The following is an 8,572-nucleotide window of genomic DNA, read 5'->3' on the forward strand; positions in this document are numbered from 1 at the left end:
CCTCCTCTGGCTCCTGCTCTCATCCCCCTTCTCTCCCACACCATCCCTCCCCCACTTCCCTCTCCCCTTGCTGGTTTCTACGCTGTGTGGTTTATTGCCCTGCAAGTTTGTGCCTTCGAAGTTGCAAGAAGTTTCACGCACTGCTTCCCACGCTCATATTGCCACCACCCATCAGAAAACGGTCATCCAGTTATCTGGACCCAACCTGGGGGTGTGTGTGTTTGGGTGTGAGCATGTACAAAATAGCACTCCAATATCATTTAGGGATCGATTAAAGAATAAAGAAAGACACATAAGTGGTAGCCCTCAGTTTTAATAAATCAGTGGTTTCCTCTGATGGGGAGTGTGGGAGGGTTGTGATTTTGAGGAAGGGGTATGCACGGAGGTGAGGGTAGAGCAGAGCCACTCTAGGGTGACCCATCCTGGTTTGCTCAAGACTTAGGGGTCCCAGGATCCAGAACTTTCAGTACTAAAATCAGGAAAAACTGGGCAGATGCGGACAGCTTGGCCACCTTAGGCTGTGCTGTATCTGCAATGCTTTGTCTTTTAAGGATGGGTGGTCCGTACATGGGACTTCGCCATATTTTCTGTACCTTTTAATGTATTTTTTTAATTGTAAAAAGAGAGAAAAAATCATCTGTCCTGAGAGAAATGTCTGGAAGCATCCAAGAGAGAGTGACTGATTGTAGAGGGGAGATCAGGAAAAATTGGGAGGGCATACTATTTGAGGTGAAGCTTGAAATAAAAAGGGAGACCTCCTCTGGCACTTACTGCTTCATCTGAAATGCCTTATTTTCTCTCTGAATACTCTGCTGAGTTGTAGGCTCCAGGAGAACAGGGGTGGGCTGTAGTGGGTAGTTTTATTCAACTTAACTGGGTCATGGCGAACCCAGGCATTCAATCAAACACAATCCTAAGGTGTGTCTGTGCTGGTGATTCCGGATAAAGTTAACATTGGAATCAGGAGACTGAATAAAGCAGATTGACTTCTCCAATTTGGGGGAGGGGCTTCACAATCCATTGGAGACTTGAATAGAAAAGAGTTGAGTAAGAAAGAATTCCCTCTCTCTGCCTGACTGTCTTGAAGCTGAGTTGTCGGTCTTCTGTCTTCAAACTTGGACTTGAACGTGTGCCATTGGCTCTTCTGGGTCTGCAGCTTGCTGACTGCTAATCTGGAACATCTTGGCCTCATAATTGCATGCAGGAGACCCCGGTGTGGTTCCTGGGTCAGGAAGATCCCCTGGGAAAAAGATAGGCTATCCACTCCAGTATTCTTGGGCTTCCCTTGCGGCTTAGCTGGTAAAGAATCTGCCTGCAATGTGGGAGACCTGGGTTTGATCCCTGGGTTGGGAATATACCCTGGAGAAGGGAAAGGCTACTGACTCCAGTATTCTGGCCTAGAGAATTCCATGGACTGTATAGACCATGGAGTCACAAAGAGTCAGACACGACTGAGCGACTTTAAAAAAAATAATAATTGCATGAGCAAGTTCCTTATACTAAGTTCCTATCTATCCATCCATCCATCTATCTATCTGTCTTATTAGTTCACTCCCAATTTTTGCTGGAGAATTGAGACTGATACACTGGATTTTATTATCTCTATATCCCTGGTACCTTGCCCAGATCCTCCATATATAATAGACGCTCAGTATATATCTGCCAAATGAAGATAAAGAAGTACAAATAGCAAAAACTACAGGGGGGCAGAGTTACGTTGGTTGCTGCTTTGATGTTCACTCAGATTCTTTGCAACCCCATGGACTGCAGCACACCAGGTTTCCCAGTCCTGTTCTGTTGGTACCTGGCTTGTTTGGTGAGCAGAGAGATTGGGGCAGCCAGTGTTCTAGGGGGTAGGGCTCAGGGGAGGGAGGAAGTGGAAGGGTAAGCAGGAAAACAGACAGAAGTCATGCCATCTAGTGCCCTCCACCCCCAGCCTTTGCCTGGAGACTAGACGGGCAACCCAGGAGCATACAGGTACCAGGCAGGTGATGTAATAAGGAAGGATGCTGGCTGTGAGACAATAGAGAGTGGTGGAGACTCTGCCCCAAGGAACACCTGCTTGGGGGGGGCACTGTGCTCAGCTCCAGCCAGCTGTACTTATGCAGGAATAGGACTCGGTGTCTCAAGAAAAGTTGGAAAAGCCAGCTTTTCATGCAAAACTTCCAAGTTTTTAAAAACCTCAATATAGGCCAAGCAAAAACCCATCTAGGAGCCCCCAGTCCATGGACGGAGCCAAGCAAGGTTTTTAAGGCAGGTCTGTGACACAGCAAGGGGCTTCCCTGGTGGCTCAGATGGCAAAGAATCTGCCTGCAATGCAGGAGAGCTGGGTTCAATTCATGGGTCAGGAAGATCCCCTGGAGAGGGGAATGGCAACCCATTCCAGTATTCTTGCCTGGGAAATCCCATAGACAGAGGAGCCTGGTGGGCTACAGTCCATGGGGTTGCAAAGAGCTGGACACGACTGAGCAACTAACACTTCTGTGACACAGCCCCATTCAGGTTGCAGGTGGATGGTTTTGGCAGTAGAGTGTAAGAGGGGCAGGAGGAAGGCCTGTGGCTGTGGGTGGCAAGCTGTAACTCCCAAGAGCCCCTCAGAGAAGTGAAGGCCTTGGTGGCAGCCCAGGAGCCTAGCCTCTGGAGGGCCCTCATCTAGGGGGGAGAGTAGCCCAGTTGGACCCCAGAGCAATGATCGGGAGTGGGAAGGACGAACTGTCCCTTTTCCCTTGTTTCCCAAAGCCACCCGTCCCATTCCATCCTGGCCCGTGACCATAGGTTAGTAAGGGTCGGTCACTGGACAGATGTGGTCCCAAAGGATCATGGGAGAGCTGCAGCGATGCAGCATTTTCCAGGCTAAGTCGTGACCCCAGCAAATCACAGTGGGGGTAACTGCAGGTCAATCGGAAGTGGAGGAAGCAGGGCCTATGCACTGATCTGTGTGGGTGATGTTCAGGGGAGGGGGAGTGACAAGGCTCTCCATGCTGGCCAGGACACCGCCCACCAGGCTCCCCCCACCCTGTGACCCTGCCACCCTGCTCCCCTTTCCCTTCAGCCACAGACCGCAGATGGTTGAGACCCAGGTACAGAGGCTGCAACCGTCTGCAAACCAAACAGCTGAGTCCCAGAGCGATCAAGGCATGACCCTGTGCCAGGTCTCTGGCTGAAATGGACATTTGGAGGCAGAAGCTTCAAGCCCAGAGCTCTAAGAACACGCTCCCCAGGTTGTGTTCAGTGGCTGGACTCACCTCCATGGAAGCCATTCCCCAGCAGCTCCTACAAAAAACCAGAGTGACCGGCCAGCCGGTTCAGCTCCTGGCACAGACCAGATCCCTCCTGCCCGCCTGGCCCTCAGGCCTCCTTTGTGAGGCCCCGCTGTCCCTGCAGTGCTGAGCTGATGCTGGCAAGGAGGGTTGAGATGCACTTGGGTTTTACCTGCCAAGGGCCTGGACCAAGACATCCAACAGTCCAGCCTCCAAGATGGGCTGACAGAGCCCACCCGGCTGTACGGGAGAAGATTCCAGACAACCACACACACACACCTTCATCCCCTCCTTCGGCCTCCCATGGATTGGCCCTGTCCTGTGAGCCTCTGGGAATGGATGATCAACAGCTGGGAGTACAACAGTGACCCGGGGAGAATGACACAACCAGCTTATTTATACATGTCTTCATTTTTAAGAGCAGTGAAGTGAAACTTTTCAAAGTAGTGAGCAAGAGAGAAAGGAAGCCTGGCTCTCAAAGTCGGTTCCATTCAGCGATTTTTGACGGCTGATCACACACCCTGCAAAGGCCTGAAGGACGGAACACATGGGAGGTGAGTGGGGCTCAGAGGGGAGCCTCAGCCAGAGCAGGGGGCAGCTGGGTACCTTGTGCAGGCCTGTGTGTTCCATCTGCACCAGTTTTGAGGAGTAGATGGTATTTTTCCTATCGATCAGTTGGAGAGGTAAAGTTCAGAGAGGTCAAGTAATTTGCATAAGGTCAAGACCCTACTGGCGGCAGAGCAGACACTCAAACAGGGACTGACTGGCTGCAGAGCTCCAGCTCTTTGCTGCAGAAATGCCAGCCAGAATGCTCCAGGGATGGAACCCTGTTTGACTGCATTTTTTAAAAGAAGTGTCTACCAAGTATGGGCCCAGCTCTCTTCAGTCCAGCCCTGTGCTCACCTAGTCCAGGGCTCCTGAGACCAGCCTCCCACCTCACTGCATCAGACATACATGGTCAACTTGCAAAATGCTGGAGAATGTCTATGAAAGTTGTTTACAAAGGATTTAAGCAAACAAGCATATGTACAATGGAATATTCAGTTCAGTTCAGTCACTCAGTCGTGTCTGACTCTTTGTGACCCCATGGATTGCAGCGTGCCAGGCCTCCCTGTCCATCACCAACTCCCGGAGTTTACTCAAACTCATGTCCATCGAGTCAGTGATGCCATCCAACCATCTCATCCTCTGTCGTCCCCTTCTCCTCCTGCCCTCAATCTTTCCCAGCATCAGGGTCTTTTCCAATGAATTAGCTCTTCACATCAGGTAGCCAAAGTATTGGAGTTTCAGCTTCAGCATCAGTCCTTCCAATGAATATTCAGGACTGATTTCTTTTAGGATGGACTGGTTTGATCTCCTTGCAGTCCAAGGGACTCTCAGCTGTTAAAAAGAATGAATGAAATAATGCCATTAGCAGTAACATGAACGGACCTGGAGATTGTCATCCTGAGTGAAGTAAGTCAGAAAGAGGAGAAATATGTATGACATCCTTTATATGTGGAATATAAAAAGAAATGGTACAAATGAACTTTCAAAACAGAAGGAGACTCACAGACTTAGATAATGAATTTATGGTTGCTAGGGGGAAGGGTGCGGAGAAGGCAATGGCACCCCACTCCAGTACTTTTGCCTGGAGAATCCCATGGATGGAGGAGCCTGGTAGGCTGCAGTCCATAGGGTCGCTAGAGTCGGACATGACTGAGCGACTTCACTTTCACTTTTCACTTTCATGCATTGGAGAAGGAAATGGCAACCCACTCCAGAGTTCTTGCCTGGAGAATCCCAGGGATGGGGGAGCCTGGTGGGCTGCTGTCTATGGGGTCGCACAGAGTTGGACACAACTGAAGCGACTTAGCAGCAGTAGCAGCAGCAGGGGGAAGGGTGAGAGGAAGGTGTAGTTAGGGAGTTAAGGATGAGCATGTACATATTGCTATATTAAAATGGATAACCAACAAGAACCTACTGTGTAGCACATGGACTCTGCTCAATGTTATGTGGCAGCCTGAATGGGAAGGGAGTTTAGAAGAGAATAGACACCTAAATCCCTTCACTGCTCACCTGAAACTCTCACAACACAATTAACTATACCTCAACACAAAACAAAAAGTTTAAAAAACAAACTAACCAAAAAGAAGTATATGGAATAATATCAGAAACACCCAATTGCCAAGCTTAAGAAATCAATGTTACAAATACAGTAGAAGCACCCTGCATATCCCTCATCCACTAACTGTCCCTCCCTGGCAGTGACTACCGTCCTGAATTTGCGTGTTTCTCATTCACATACACATCTTTATGTTTTCTCTGCATTTGTACATTTTCCTAAAAGAAGAGTGTGGTTTGCACATGTCTGTATTTTCACAAATAAATGATATCATGTTATGTATCCATCTGCAACTTGCTTTTTGTAATCAGCTTTATTGATACCATACACTCATTTATGATGTACAGTTCAATGTATCCATGTACAAATGTTTAGTATATTCATAAGCTGTGTGTCTATCACCAGAGTCAACTTAAGTTACAACAGAATACTGCCACCCCCTTAACCATGAACCCCTATCTCCCCCATCCCCTCTCAGACCTTGGCAACCACTAATCCCCTGTCTCTATAGATTTGCCCTTTCTGGACATTCCGTAAATGGAATCTCTGGCCTTTTGTGTCTGACCTCTTTCCCTTAGCCTAATGTTTTCAAGGTTCATTCCATGTTGTAGCATGCATCAGTTTTTATTGGTGATAAATAATATTCCATTGTATGGATATGCCACATTTTATAATTTTTTTTCATCTATCAGCAGATGGACATTTGGGTGTTTTCCACCATTTGGGTGACCATTATGAATAATGTTGCTATGGACATTCATGCATAAATTTTTGTGGGGGCATCTTTTCATTTCTTTTCTATGTATTGGATTGGCCAAAAATTTCATTCAGGTTTTTGCTTAATAAAAAACCCAAATGAACTTTCTGGTCAATCCAATGCCCAGGAGTGGCATTGTTGAGCGCTGTGGTAGCTCTATGCCTAACTTTTGGAGAAACTGCCAAACTGTTTTCAAAAAGTAGCTGAATCATTTTGTATTCCCACTGGCAGTGCACAAGTGTTCCAATTTCTCTGTATCCTCACCAACACTTGTTATTGCCTGTCTTTTTAATTATAGTCATCCTAGGGGATGTGAACTGGTATCTCATGGTACTTTTGATTTGCATTTCCCTGGTAGCTAATGATGTTGTGCATCTTTTCATGTGTTTATTGGCCATTCATTTACCTTCTTTGAAGAAATGTCTACTCAGATCCTTTGCACATTTTGTAACTGGGCTGTCTTTTAATTACTGTAATACTTCCTTATATACTCTAGATATAAGTCTCTTATTAGATATATGATTTGCAAAAATTTTCTCACATTCTGTGGATTGTCTTCACTTTCTTGATATTGTCTTTGAAATACAAAAGTTTGTCATTTTGATGAAGTCCAATTTATCAACTTTGTCTTTGGTTGTATGTGCTTTGGTTGTTATATCTGAGAATCCATTGCCTATTCCAAGGTCATGAAGATTTACTCTATGTTTTTTCTATGAGTTTTATAGCTTCAGCTCTTATATTTAGGTCTTTGATCCACTTTTATTAGTTTCTGTTTATTGTGTGAATTGGGCTTCCCTGATGGCTCAGATGGTAAAGAATTTGCCTGCAATGTAGGAGACCTGGGTTCAATCCCTGGGTCAGGAAGATCCCTTGGAGAAAGGAATAGCTACCCACCCCAGTCTTCTTACCTGGAGAATTCCGTGGACAGAGGAGCTTGGTGGGCTATAGTCCATGGGGCTGCAAAGAGTCGGACACCGTTGAGCTACTAACACCTTCACTTTTGAGGCCAGGGAACCAGCAAGGATCAACTGAGAGTCATCAGCAGTCAATACTCCTAGCAGCTATGGGTACAGTGGCTTGTGAAAACAGGTCTGCGTGGGGCATCAAAAGTGTCCATCACAGTTTCTTTATTTACTAACACTTTCACTTTCATGGTGTAAGTTAAGGGTCCGACTTCATTCTTTAGCATGTGGCTATCCAGTTGTCCCACACTGTTGGTTGAATCCAGTTGCCCAGGCTCCCTTGTAAAACAATCAACTGACAGTGAGTGGCTTTATTTTTGGATTCTCAGTTTTATTCTGTTGGTTTATATGTCTATTATGATACCAGTTCCACTTTCTGGATTTTTGATAAGCTTTAATAAGTTTTAAAATCAGGAAGTAAGAGTCTTCCAACTTTGTTCTTTTTTTTTTTTTTTTTTTCAATATTGTTTTTACTCTTCTGGATCCCTTGAATTTCCATACGCCTTTTAGGATCAACTTGTCAATTTCATAGGACCTTAGCTGATATTTTGATAGGGATTGCTTTGAATTTATAGATCAATTTGAGGAGTACTGCCATCATGACAGTATGAAATCTTCAGTCTATGAACATGAGGCGTCTTTCCATTTGTTTAGTTCTTCTTTAATTTCTTTCTACAGTATATAGTAGCTTTTCAGTTCAAAAGTCTTATTCTTTGGTTAAAATTATTTCTAAGCATTTATTCTTTTATGCTATTACAAATAAAACTGTTTTCTTAATTTCATTCTCAATTTGCTCATTGTCAATGTATAGAAGGAATATAACTGCTTACTGCATATTGATCTTTTATCCTGCAACCGTGTTGAACTTGCTTAATAACTCAAATAGTTTTTTTGGTGGATTCGTTAGGGTCTTCTACGCACAGGATTGTGTCATCTTGCAAATATAGTTCTACTTCTCCCTTTCCAATCTGGATGCCTTTTTTCCTGAAAATTGGGTGCCTGAATAATTGTCCTGGCTAGAATTTCCAGTACAATGTTGAGTAGAATTGGCAAGAGCAGAAATCCTTGTCTTATTCTTGATCTTAGGAGGAAGCGTTCAGCCTTTCACCATTAAGTATGGTGTTAGCTCTGGGTTTTCCCACAGATACCCTTTAACTGGCTGAGGAAATTCCCTTCAATATCTAGTTTGTTGAATGTTTGTATTGTGAAGCATGTGATTTGTTTTTTCCTCTCAACATCGTGAGATTTATCCGTATGTCACTGTAATTTGTAACGTCTACATTTGCTAAAGATTTTATAGGAGAGAGAGAGGAGAAGGCTAAGTTACATATCACTTATCTCCTTTAATGAAGTCTTGCTTATCTCTCTCACACCATTCCCCTAGCGCCTCTGCTACAACTCTCTCCCCACGGGCAAACTCTCTCCTCGCTCATCCACTTACTCACAAAATGGCTTTCAGCAAAACAGAAATTCTCCTCTCTCATCCATC

The sequence above is a fragment of the Bison bison genome, unplaced genomic scaffold (assembly GCF_000754665.1).
Source record: "Bison bison bison isolate TAMUID 2011002044 unplaced genomic scaffold, Bison_UMD1.0 scf7180017864293, whole genome shotgun sequence".
In the NCBI taxonomy this organism is placed as follows: Eukaryota; Metazoa; Chordata; class Mammalia; order Artiodactyla; family Bovidae; genus Bison; species Bison bison.